General features: G+C 31.0%; 1 pseudogene across 1 annotated transcript in view; it reads left to right on the top strand.

Moving 5' to 3' along the window:
* The window catches only part of LOC143246000 (fatty acid hydroxylase domain-containing protein 2-like), a 28,857-nt pseudogene extending 17,254 nt beyond the window's left edge, over positions 1-11,603 (top strand). The window contains exons 2-4 of the transcript XR_013025714.1: positions 3,116-3,320; positions 8,905-9,177; positions 10,573-11,603. The product of XR_013025714.1 is annotated as a fatty acid hydroxylase domain-containing protein 2-like (transcript). The remainder of the gene's footprint in view (positions 1-3,115; positions 3,321-8,904; positions 9,178-10,572) is intronic.
* The last annotated feature ends 277 nt before the right edge of the window (positions 11,604-11,880 follow it).

Raw genomic sequence — 11,880 nt, 5'->3', positions numbered from 1 at the left:
ACACTGAGTAAAGAAATTTGAGATTAGTTACATTACACTGAGTAAAGAAAATTTAGATTACATTACACTGAGTAAAGAAAATTTAGATTAGTTACACTACACTGACTAAAAGAAAATTTAGATTAGTTACATACACTGAGTAAAGAAATAGGATTAGTTACATTACACTGAGTAAAGATTTAGATTAGTTACATTACACTGAGTAAAAGAAAATTTAGATTAGTTACATTACACTGAGTAAAAGAAAATTTAGATTAGTTACATTACACTGAGTAAAGAAATTTTAGATTAGTTAAAGCATTACACTGAGTAAAAGAAAATTTAGATTAGTTACATTACACTGAGTAAAGAAATTTTAGATTAGTTGCATTACACTGAGTAAAGAAAATTTAGATTAGCTGGCATTACACTGACTAAAGAAAATTTAGATTAGTTACATTACACTGAGTAAAGAAATTTTAGATTAGTTGCATTACACTGACTTAAAGAAATTTTAGATTAGTCACACTACACTGAGTAAAGAAATTTAGAGATTAGTTACATTACACTGAGTAAAGAAAATTTAGATTAGTTACATTACACTGACTAAAGAAAAAATTTAGATTAGTTACACTACACTGACTAAAGAAAATTTAGATTAGACAAGACACTACACTGAGTAAAGAAATTTGAGATTAGTTACTATTACACTGAGTAAAGAAAATTTAGATTAGTTACATTACACTGAGTAAAGAAAATTTAGATTAGTTACACTACACTGAGTAAAGAAATTTAGATTAGTTGGGCATTACACTGAGTAAAGAAATTTTAGATTAGTTGCATTACACTGACTAAAGAAAAATTTAGATTAGTTACATTACACTGAGTAAAGAAATTTTAGATTAGTTGCACTACACTGACTAAAGAAATTTTAGATTAGTCAATTTACACTGAGTAAAGAAATTTTAGATTAGACTGTAGGTAGACATTACACTGACTAAAGAAAACTTAGATTAGGTTACATTACACTGACTAAAGAAAAACTTAGTAGGTTAGTTTACATTATAGGCACTGACTAAAGAAATTTTAGATTAGTTACACTACACTGACCAAAGAAATTTTAGATTAGATTACATTACACTGAGTAAAGAAAAATTAGATTAGTTACATTACACTGACTAAAGAAAATTTAGATTAGTTACACTACACTGACTAAAGAAAATTTAGATTAGTTACACTACACTGACTAAAGAAAATTTAGATTAGTTACACTACACTGAGTAAAGAAATTTGAGATTAGTTACATTACACTGAGTAAAGAAAATTTAGATTAGTTACATTACACTGACTAAAGAAATTTTAGATTAGTTACACTACACTGAGTAAAGAAAATTTAGATTAGTTAGCTACATTACACTGACTAAAGAAAATTAGATTAGTTACATTACACTGAAGTAAAGACAATTTAGATTAGCACACAGCGTACATTACACTGAGTAAAGAAAATTTAGATTAGTTACATTACACTGAAATAAAGAAAATTTAGATTAGTTACATTACACTGAGTAAAGAAAAAATTTAGATTAGTTACATTACACTGAGTAAAGAAATTTAGATTAGTTTGGCACTACACTGAGTAAAGAAAATTTAGATTAGTTACACTACACTGACTAAAGAAAATTTAGATTAGTTACATTACACTGAAAGTAAAGAAAATTTAGATTAGTTACAATTACACTGAGTAAAGAAAATTTAGATTAGTTACACTAAGGACTGACTAAAGAAAATTTAGATTAGTTACACTACACTGAGTAAAGAAATTTGAGATTAGTTACATTACACTGAGTAAACAGAAAATTTAGATTAGTTACATTACACTGACTAAAGAAATTTTAGATTAGTTACACACTACACTGAGTAAAGAAAATTTAGATTAGTTACATTACACTGACTAAAGAAAACTTAGATTAGTTACATTACACTGAGTATAAAGAAACATTTAGATTAGTTTATACATTACACTGAATAAAGCTGTACAATTTAGATGATTAGTTAAGCATTACACTGAGTAAAAAAGAAAATTTAGATTAGTTACATTACACTGAGTAAAGAAAAAATTTAGATTAGTTACACTACACTGAGTAAAGAAAATTAGATTAAGTCACATTTACACTGACTAAAGAAAACTTAGATTAGTTACATTACACTGAATAAAGACAATTTAGATTAGTTACATTACACTGAGTAAAGAAAATTTAGATTAGTTACACTACACTAAGTAAAGAAATTTTAGATTAGTTACATTACACTGAGTAAAGAAAATTTTAGATTAGTTACACTACACTGAGTAAAGAAAAATTTAGATTAGTTACATTACACTGACTAAAGTAAACTTAGATTAGTTACATTATACACTGACTAAAGAAATTTTAGATTAGTTACATTACACTGACTAAAGTAAACTTAGATTAGTTACATTACACTGACTAAAGAAATTTTAGATTAGTTACATTACACTGACTAAAGTAAACTTAGATTAGTTACATTACACTGACTAAAGAAATTTTAGATTAGTTACATTACACTGACTAAAGTAAACTTAGATTAGTTACATTACACACTTCTAAGCTCATAGTGTGTAAGAGTTACTTGATGTTTGTCTACTGGATTTGTAGAATTACTGTTTTCAATTGGAACAGTTTCAAAGTTTGTATTTGTTTCTTTAATTGTATGATTTCAGTTTTATCATCATTCAAATGTTTCACACATCTTATATATGTAAATGTGGCTTGTTTCGGTTGAGAAAATATTTTATGTAGACCCAAACGAGCCATTTTACATATATATTTCTCTACAAATGGGTTTTCTATTATTGCTGATTTCACAACACATCTTGTTGAACAGTTTTTTCATGGCTTGAAGTAGGGTTCAATCTTTAATACATCAACTGATTCCAATAGTGGATATCCTCTAGATATTTCACTTCATTACATGCATATTTGTAACAGGTGTATGTAATTTATGTTAGTAGATTTATTTGAATTTATAGGAACATAATTAGAGATCTCTTTCTTATTTGCTTTGATTGAATTGGGTAATATCTGATTTTAAATATTTTTTGTTGTGGTTATTGTAGGTGGAACATGTGAAAGTCATCCAAGTAATCAAACAGGCTCTTGTAAATCAGTTTATCTTTGGAATACCTGTCTTAATTTGTGCCTATTACCTGAGAAATGTGATAGGTTATTCTATAGGTCCAGAACTTCCTACCTTTCAATGGGTTCTGTTAGAATTGATTGTTTTGTGTTGGTCGAAGAAATAGCATTTTACTACTCCCACAGGTAAAGTCTTGTAAACCTGATACGTTTAATGTTTAACTAGAAATAACTAACTGGTTTATTGATAACCTATTTACTGCTTAGCTGTAATCACTTAATTTCTTCTGTAAAGAGGAAGATGAGATGTTATTGTTCTTACAGAGGAGGATATTATTACATTGTTTTACAGAGGAGGATATTATTACATTGTTTTACAGAGGAGAATATTATTACATTGTTTTACAGAGGAAGATATTATTATATTGTTTTACAGAGGAGGATATTATTATATATGTTTTACAGAGGAGGATATTATTATATTGTTTTACAGAGGAGGATAAGATGTTATTGTTCTTACAGAGGAGGATATTATTATATTGTTTTACAGAGGAGGATATTATTATATTGTTTTACAGAGGAGGATAAGATGTTATTGTTCTTACAGAGGAGGATATTATTACATTGTTTTACAGAGGAGGATAAGATGTTATTGTTCTTACAGAGGAGAATATTATTACATTGTTTAACAGAGGAGGATAAGATGTTATTGTTCTTACAGAGGAGGATATTATTATATTGTTTTTACAGAGGAGGATAAGATGTTATTGTTCTTACAGAGGAGGATATTATTACATTGTTTTACAGAGGAGGATATTATTATATATTGTTTTACAGAGAGAATAAGATGTTATTGTTCTTACAGAGGAGGATAGGATGATATTGTTTGTACAGATCAGAATAAGGTGTTATTGTTCTTACAGAGGAGAATAAGATGTTATTGTTCTTACAGAGGAGGATAAGATGTTATTGTTCTTACAGAGGAGAAGAAGATGTTATTGTTCTTACAGAGGAGGATAAGATGTTATTGTTCTTACAGAGGAGGATAAGATGTTATTGTTCTTACAGAGGATGATAAGATGTTATTGTTCTTACAGAGGAGAATAAGATGTTATTGTTCTTACAGAGGAGAATAAGATGTTATTGTTCTTAAAGAGGAGAATAAGATGTTATTGTTCTTACAGAGGAGAATAAGATGTTATTGTTCTTACAGAGGAGAATAAGATGTTATTGTTCTTACAGAGGAGAATAAGATGTTATTGTTCTTACAGAGGAGAATAAGATGTTATTGTTCTTACAGAGGAGAATAAGGTGTTATTGTTCTTACAGAGGAGAATAAGATGTTATTGTTCTTAAAGAGGAGAATAAGATGTTATTGTTCTTACAGAGGAGAATAAGATGTTATTGTTCTTACAGAGGAGAATAAGATGTTATTGTTCTTACAGAGGAGAATAAGATGTTATTGTTCTTACAGAGGAGAATAAGATGTTATTGTTCTTACAGAGGAGAATAAGATGTTATTGTTCTTACAGAGGAGGATAAGATATTGTTCTTACAGAGGAGGATAAGATGTTATTGTTCTTACAGAGGAGGATATTATTATATTGTTTTACAGAGGAGGATAAGATGTTATTGTTCTTACAGAGGAGGATAAGATGTTATTGTTCTTATAAATGAGGATAAGGTGTTATTGTTCTTACAGAGGAGAATAAGGTGTTATTGTTCTTACAGAGGAGAATAAGATGTTATTGTTCTTAAAGAGGAGAATAAGATGTTATTGTTCTTACAGAGGAGAATAAGATGTTATTGTTCTTACAGAGGAGAATAAGATGTTATTGTTCTTACAGAGGAGAAGAATAAGATGTTATTGTTCTTACAGAGGAGAATAAGATGTTATTGTTCTTACAGAGGAGAATAAGATGTTATTGTTCTTACAGAGGAGAATAAGATGTTATTGTTCTTACAGAGGAGGATAAGATGTTATTGTTCTTACAGAGGAGGATAAGATGTTATTGTTCTTACAGAGGAGGATATTATTATATTGTTTTACAGAGGAGGATAAGATGTTATTGTTCTTACAGAGGAGGATAAGATGTTATTGTTCTTATAAATGAGGATAAAGTGTTATTGTTCTTACAGAGGAGGATAAGATGTTATTGTTCTTACAGAGGAGAATAAGATGTTATTGTTCTTACAGAGGAGGATAAGATATTTATTGTTCTTACAGAGGAGGATAAGATGTTATTGTTCTTACAGAGGAGAATAAGATGTTATTGTTCTTATAAATGAGGATAAGGTGTTATTGTTCTTACAGAGGAGGATAAGGTGTTATTGTTCTTACAGAGGAGAATAAGATGTTATTGTTCTTACAGAGGAGAATAAGATGTTATTGTTCTTACAGAGGAGAATAAGATGTTATTGTTCTTATAAATGAGGATAAGGTGTTATTGTTCTTACACAGAGGAGGATAAGGTGTTATTGTTCTTACAGAGGAGAATAAGATGTTATTGTTCTTACAGAGGAGGATAAGGTGTTATTGTTCTTACAGAGGAGGATAAGGTGTTATTGTTCTTACAAATGAGGATAAGGTGTTATTGTTCTTACAGAGGAGAATAAGATGTTATTGTTCTTACAGAGGAGAATAAGATGTTATTGTTCTTACAGAGGAGGATAAGATGTTATTGTTCTTACAGAGGAGAATAAGATGTTATTGTTCTTACAGAGGAGAATAAGATGTTATTGTTCTTACAGAGGAGGATAAGATGTTATTGTTCTTACAGAGGAGAATAAGATGTTATTGTTCTTACAGAGGAGGATAAGATGTTATTGTTCTTACAGAGAGGAGGATAAGATTATATTGTTCCTACACAGAAGTGTCACATAATTAAATAACATTATTAAGCAACACCCAGATTCAAATTTTTCATATAAAAGTCATGTTGTAGTGACAATAAAACATTAAGAATAATTGTAGTTTATAAACAGCATGTCGAAATAACACATGCTTTATTACTTATTTTTTGCTACAGTACCAGTGTATATTATACTATGTAATTAATATTGCACTGGTGGTTGTAATAATAAACACATATTTTGATACACTACCTATTTTCACAAGATTAGCTTTTCTCACTTTGTGCTTCCTTCTATTTGCAAATATTTTTGAATGCATGCCAACAGCCTTACCTCTTTCTGATAGAACACAAAGTTTCATTACATCTCTTATGTATGATGTCTCTACCAATAAGAGAGCACTACTGTTATATGACTCCTCATGCCCCACCATGGAGCTATCACTTTTCATTACATCATTATTGAGAGAGAAGATGTTTTTCTTTAGAATAATTATTTTTATAATTATCACCCTATAAGTGGTTTAACATTCTTTAACTTTGTTTGAATTAACTTACTTCAAATTCCCTTAGTTGAACTATCTTTTATTTGCTCTACATTTTTTGCTGGTTTTGTATCACCCGTTAATTCCAAAGTCACTGTTACTACTTTGTGTGCATATCACTCATCTGTTAGCCAAAAGCATGGTGACCCATTGGGGGATTTCATGACCTTTGTTCTCACAGGGATGAAGCACTATATGGAAACCACATTGTTTGTGGCTTTATTCTTCCTGTACTTTTGAACCTTTACAGGCATATGCTGAAGATAATTTTGATCACCCCAAAATTTGCTGTGCTTAACTACACCTTTCTGAGGATTCTGTTCAGCCTTTGTTGGTTCTCTCAGAGCTTATATCTCAGGTATGTGTTGTTTAAGTTCTTGCTATTGTTTTTTTTTTTGTCCAGGTTTATATTGTGCTTTTACCCTCTTATTTTATGATAGCAATAATATGCCTCTTTCCTATAAGCTTTGGATCAGTCTGTGCTTGTAATTTGTTTTAGTAGACTTCCACATTTTGGATCACCAGTTGTGATTCAGTTTACTTATTTGGGAGGATGAGTCCCAAACTTTCCTGTTCATCCTACCTCTGCTTCATTTTCCAACCTTGGTTTTCCTGTGTCCTTGTTGTCGTGGGTTGCTCATGTTCAACAGGGCTCGGTCTATTCTTGTGAGATACCCAGTGTTCTTCATCAGAGCTGTGGTGTGGCTCCAAATCCTGTTTTTGTCTTATCCTTTCCAGCTTTTTCTGTCACAGCTTCTCATGGTATTGCTGTTTGCCATTTTTGGCAACAGTACATGGCATTTCCTTCCTTCCTCTTTGGAATCCCTGGTCATGCCACTATCTATCTGAGGCAGTTCTTGTCCTCCTACCATGTGGGTTTTACGACTGCCAGTTTGCCCTTTTTGTGGAATGGTATACACCTTAGGGTCTTGTCCTTCAGTCTTCTGTCCCGTATGTTTTTCCAGTTCCAAACAGGAGTCAGACAATCCTACCTCATCAGCTCCTTCTTAATGCTCTGTTTTCTTCAACACCCATCTTGGTTGGGCCCTACATTCTCCTCTGAGACTCCATTTTATACAGCTGACCACTTGGACTGTCCTGTCTGCTCTTTCTACTAGAAAGGTTCTATAGCGTTTGTGGTGGTGGTGGTGGTGGTTGACTCACAAACCTTTCATACTCCTTGGCAGGGCTTATTTGCATTTGCTCCAGTGGGCTTTACATGGCAAGTGGAACCATGAATCGAATCCCCTTGTATGCTCCTATTCATTCCAGGGTTCTTGTTTCCTCCTTCACAGCCCTCTTATCTTTCCTTGGATACACTAGCCAGTTGGATTCAATGTCTCCTTCCTGGTGTAATCTCTTTCACCCATCATCTGTTTCACCTTGTCTTCTCATTTGTCTCATCTTTATTGGACAATGGAGGAGATTATACTGTTGAGGATTTCTTGTATGTTCTCGTGCCACACCCACATCAAGATCAGGTGAACAGCCACAGTTGGTAGGTGATATCCTGTGGATGCAGAAACAGAGATGTAGTGTAGATAGTGCTTCAGCTTCCTTTTGGACCCCATTCTGTCACGGGTGGTAACTGACCAGATATTCTGTCTGTACTGGCTATGTTGATCCCTATGTTTCCATGGCTGTGTACACTTATCCTTGAGATTGTTTATCATGTAAGATCACTAGAGTGTAAAGTCCTCATGATATTTGCATCTTAATGTGCCTGTTCAGGACCACACCACCAATAGAGTAGAACAGAAGAGGATTGTTGCTATGCCATGCCCTAGCCACTCTACATCTTGGGACACATCATTTCTTACCAATTTTCTGTCATGGTGTTGAATGATTCTACTTGTTTCATGTCTGTTTCTTGCACCATCCTCTCCTATGTGAATTTTCTTCCTTTTTTGTTCTTGGCGAGAGCTTGTTTAAATGAGAGATGTGTTGGGAGTCCAACAGAAGGAAGATTGAAGGCTTGTGGCATGCATTCAAAGAAGTTTTCAAACAGAGAGCAGCATAAAACAAGAAAAACCAAAGTTTGGGTGAGAAAAGGGAAGTACCTATTGGAAATACATTTTAATTTAGGAAAATTATAATTTTTCTTATAATGTGTTTAGATTTAACTATTAAAATGTTTAAAACTATAGAATGTAATTGTTTATTCTGGAGAATTTCTAACATCAGTTTTTATACGTTAAGGTATCATGAGTGCATATTTATCACATTCTCCTGACATTAGTTTTGCTGTGTTTATATACATACTAAAATTTCTACACTCAAACACTTAATAGATTCCTAGTTAAGACAAATGATATGTACCTTGATTTATATTAGTTTTAATATAGGTTAAAGATGTTTATGTATATAATGAAGGTTTCTTCACCATCCTCACATCTACAAATACATTCATAAACAACATCACGAGTGGACAGCTCCAATCGCTATAAGTGCAATTTATTGTCATCCAGTGGAATATGTTTTATCCAGTGTTTTGCCAACAATCCTTGGAGTTCTCTTTATGGGCAGTCACACTGCAACCTGTTGGTTATGGGTTATACTAGCCACCTTCTCAACATTAAATGCCCATTCTGGTTACCACTTTCCATTTTTCCCTTCACCTGAAGCACATGATTTCCACCACCTAAAGTAAGTATAGTTTTTTTTCTCTTTATGCATGAAAATTAAAACAGTTCCACAAATGCATTTCAAGTGATAATTTACTTTACAAGTTGTGTGTACTAAAAGATTGTTTCTTAACTTCTTTATGAGACATTTGTACCAACTATACTGGTGCAAGATTTTGTGGAACTGTTTTGTTAGTTTGAGAACACTAACAATAATATTTTTATCACTATCATATTGTTGCAAGATTTTGTAGGATTGTTTTGTTAGTTTGAGAACACTAACAATAATATTTTTATCATTGTCATATTGTTGCAAGATTTTGTAGAATTGTTTTGTTAGTTTGAGAACACTAACAATAATATTTTTATTACTATCATATTGTTGCAAAATTTTGTAAAATTGTTTTGTTAGTTTGAGAACACTAACAATAATATTTTTATGACTATCATATTGTTGCAAGATTTTGTAGAATTGTTTTGTTAGTTTGAGAACACTAACAATAATATTTTTATGATTGTCATATTGTTGCAAGATTTTGTAGAATTGTTTTGTTAGTTTGGGAACACTAACAATAATATTTTTATCATCATATTGTTGCAAGATTTTGTAGAATTGTTTTGTTAGTTTGAGAACACTAACAATAATATTTTTATGATTATCATATTGTTGCAAGATTTTGTAGAATTGTTTTGTTAGTTTGAGAACACTAAAATAATATATTTACGACTATCATATTGTTGCAAGATTTTGTAGAATTGTTTTGTTAGTTTGAGAACACTAAAATAATATATTTACGATTATCATATTGTTGCAAGATTTTGTAGAATTGTTTTGTTAGTTTGAGAACACTAAAATAATATATTTACGATTATCATATTGTTGCAAGATTTTGTAGAATTGTTTTGTTAGTTTAAGGATACTAACAATAATATTTTTATGATTATCATATTGTTGCAAGATTTTGTGGAACTGTTTTTTTTTAGTTTGGAAATGCTGACAATAATATTTTCATGGTTATTATATTTTTGTTTATGGACATACTTCCCCTGGAAGTGAGGGTAAAGGGGGAATTTGCCTTCCCTTTGAGAATGTGAAAACATTGTTGTTCTTTCTCTATTAACTAGATGGTTTAAAATTAACTTAAATGTATGTTTCTTCTAGTGGTTTAAATGCTTATATAAATGGATTCCATTTCACTGTTCAGTTAATATGTTACTATGAAAATGAAGCTGTTCTTTTCATTTTTAAGTAGTGTGATTTCCCCTCTGTTAGGAAGAAAGGTTAATAACTAATAACATATAAGACATTGATTCAAGGGTTAACATAAATTATTTGAAATTCAAAGTAACTTAGGGGTGAAGATGTGAGAATCAGTTAATTTTGTTATACGATTATTGAAGTTATCTCTGTCTGTAGATTCAACCAGAATTATGGAGTTCTAGGTGTCTTGGATCGACTGCATGGGACAGATATCCAGTTTCAGAACAGTAACGATCTACAAACGCCATATCATGCTTCTCAGCTTGGTCCCCCTTAAGCAGCTGTACGTTAACAATAATAAACAGAAAGCAATCTAAATGTGTAACTGACTTGTTATTTCGCTATACATGTAATTGATATTATAACTTTGTTTTATAATGATTACTGAAGATTGCTAGAATTATTTTTATGCTAAGCTTTACTTGTTACATTGGTTAGTATGCTTATTGGGTGTGTTTTTTTTCAAAATGCTACTTAAAGTTGTTGGATGAATAATAAAGACTAAATTGACACATGTAAATTATAACATTTTCTAGTTTATTTTATGTGAGGATTTGAGTGGATGTCCTTTGTCAGTCAATGAAGAGCATGCTACAATGGAGTTGGGCCTAATTGGTTACTGGAAAGGAAATCTTTATCAGTTATTTCTAGAGGGAATCTTTATTGGTTACTTTTAGAGTATATCTCTATTGGTTGCTTACAGAAGTAATCTTTGTTACTTCCAGAAGGAATCTTTATTGGTTACTTCCAGAGTACATCTCTATTGGTTATGACAGAGGTAATCTTTGTTACTTCCAAAAAAGAATCTTTGTTGGTTACTTTCAGAGTGAGCCTTATTCTTTTGTCAGTATTGTATGTGCATGAACTGAAATGTAACTTTTTTTTCAGTTCATCTGCATGTATTTAGCAACCAGATTTGCTTGTCTTCTACTTTCTTGTTCTGTGATTTATGTATGTAAATTGCATGAGAAGTGTATATCCTACAGATGAATATGCGACCATATATGAATCCTAAAATAGGCTTCCCATAAATGCTGTGTTTCTGTGTAATAAATCTTGTTTTGATTTACAATAAATTAACACCAAAATTTTTAATACTTGGGCCACAAATTGGAATTATTGTTTTTGTATTTTAGAGCAGGAAAATTGATAAAATATCTGTGATATATAAATCTAGAAAATTACAATTTTTTAGCAAATCTAAAATAAAAGAAAAATGAGTGATATTTGGGCAATATATCAAAGTTTTATTAATGTTTGAAAAACTACAATGTATTGTTGAGACGTTTGCCAACAATAAACTTATTTTAATAGGTCTACAAGTGGATTCTCATGTCAAGTGGTTTTTTGTGTTCACAATAAAATTTCTTGATTACTTTAATAACGTTAATTTTTGTTAGACTTTTTTTGCATTTTAACAAAACATTACATGAACATATATTCATTGTTTACAGCATAAACTTA

Source organism: Tachypleus tridentatus, chromosome 3 (genome assembly GCF_004210375.1).
Source record: "Tachypleus tridentatus isolate NWPU-2018 chromosome 3, ASM421037v1, whole genome shotgun sequence".
Taxonomy (NCBI): Eukaryota; Metazoa; Arthropoda; class Merostomata; order Xiphosura; family Limulidae; genus Tachypleus; species Tachypleus tridentatus.
This window is presented reverse-complemented; position numbering and strand designations above follow the sequence as displayed.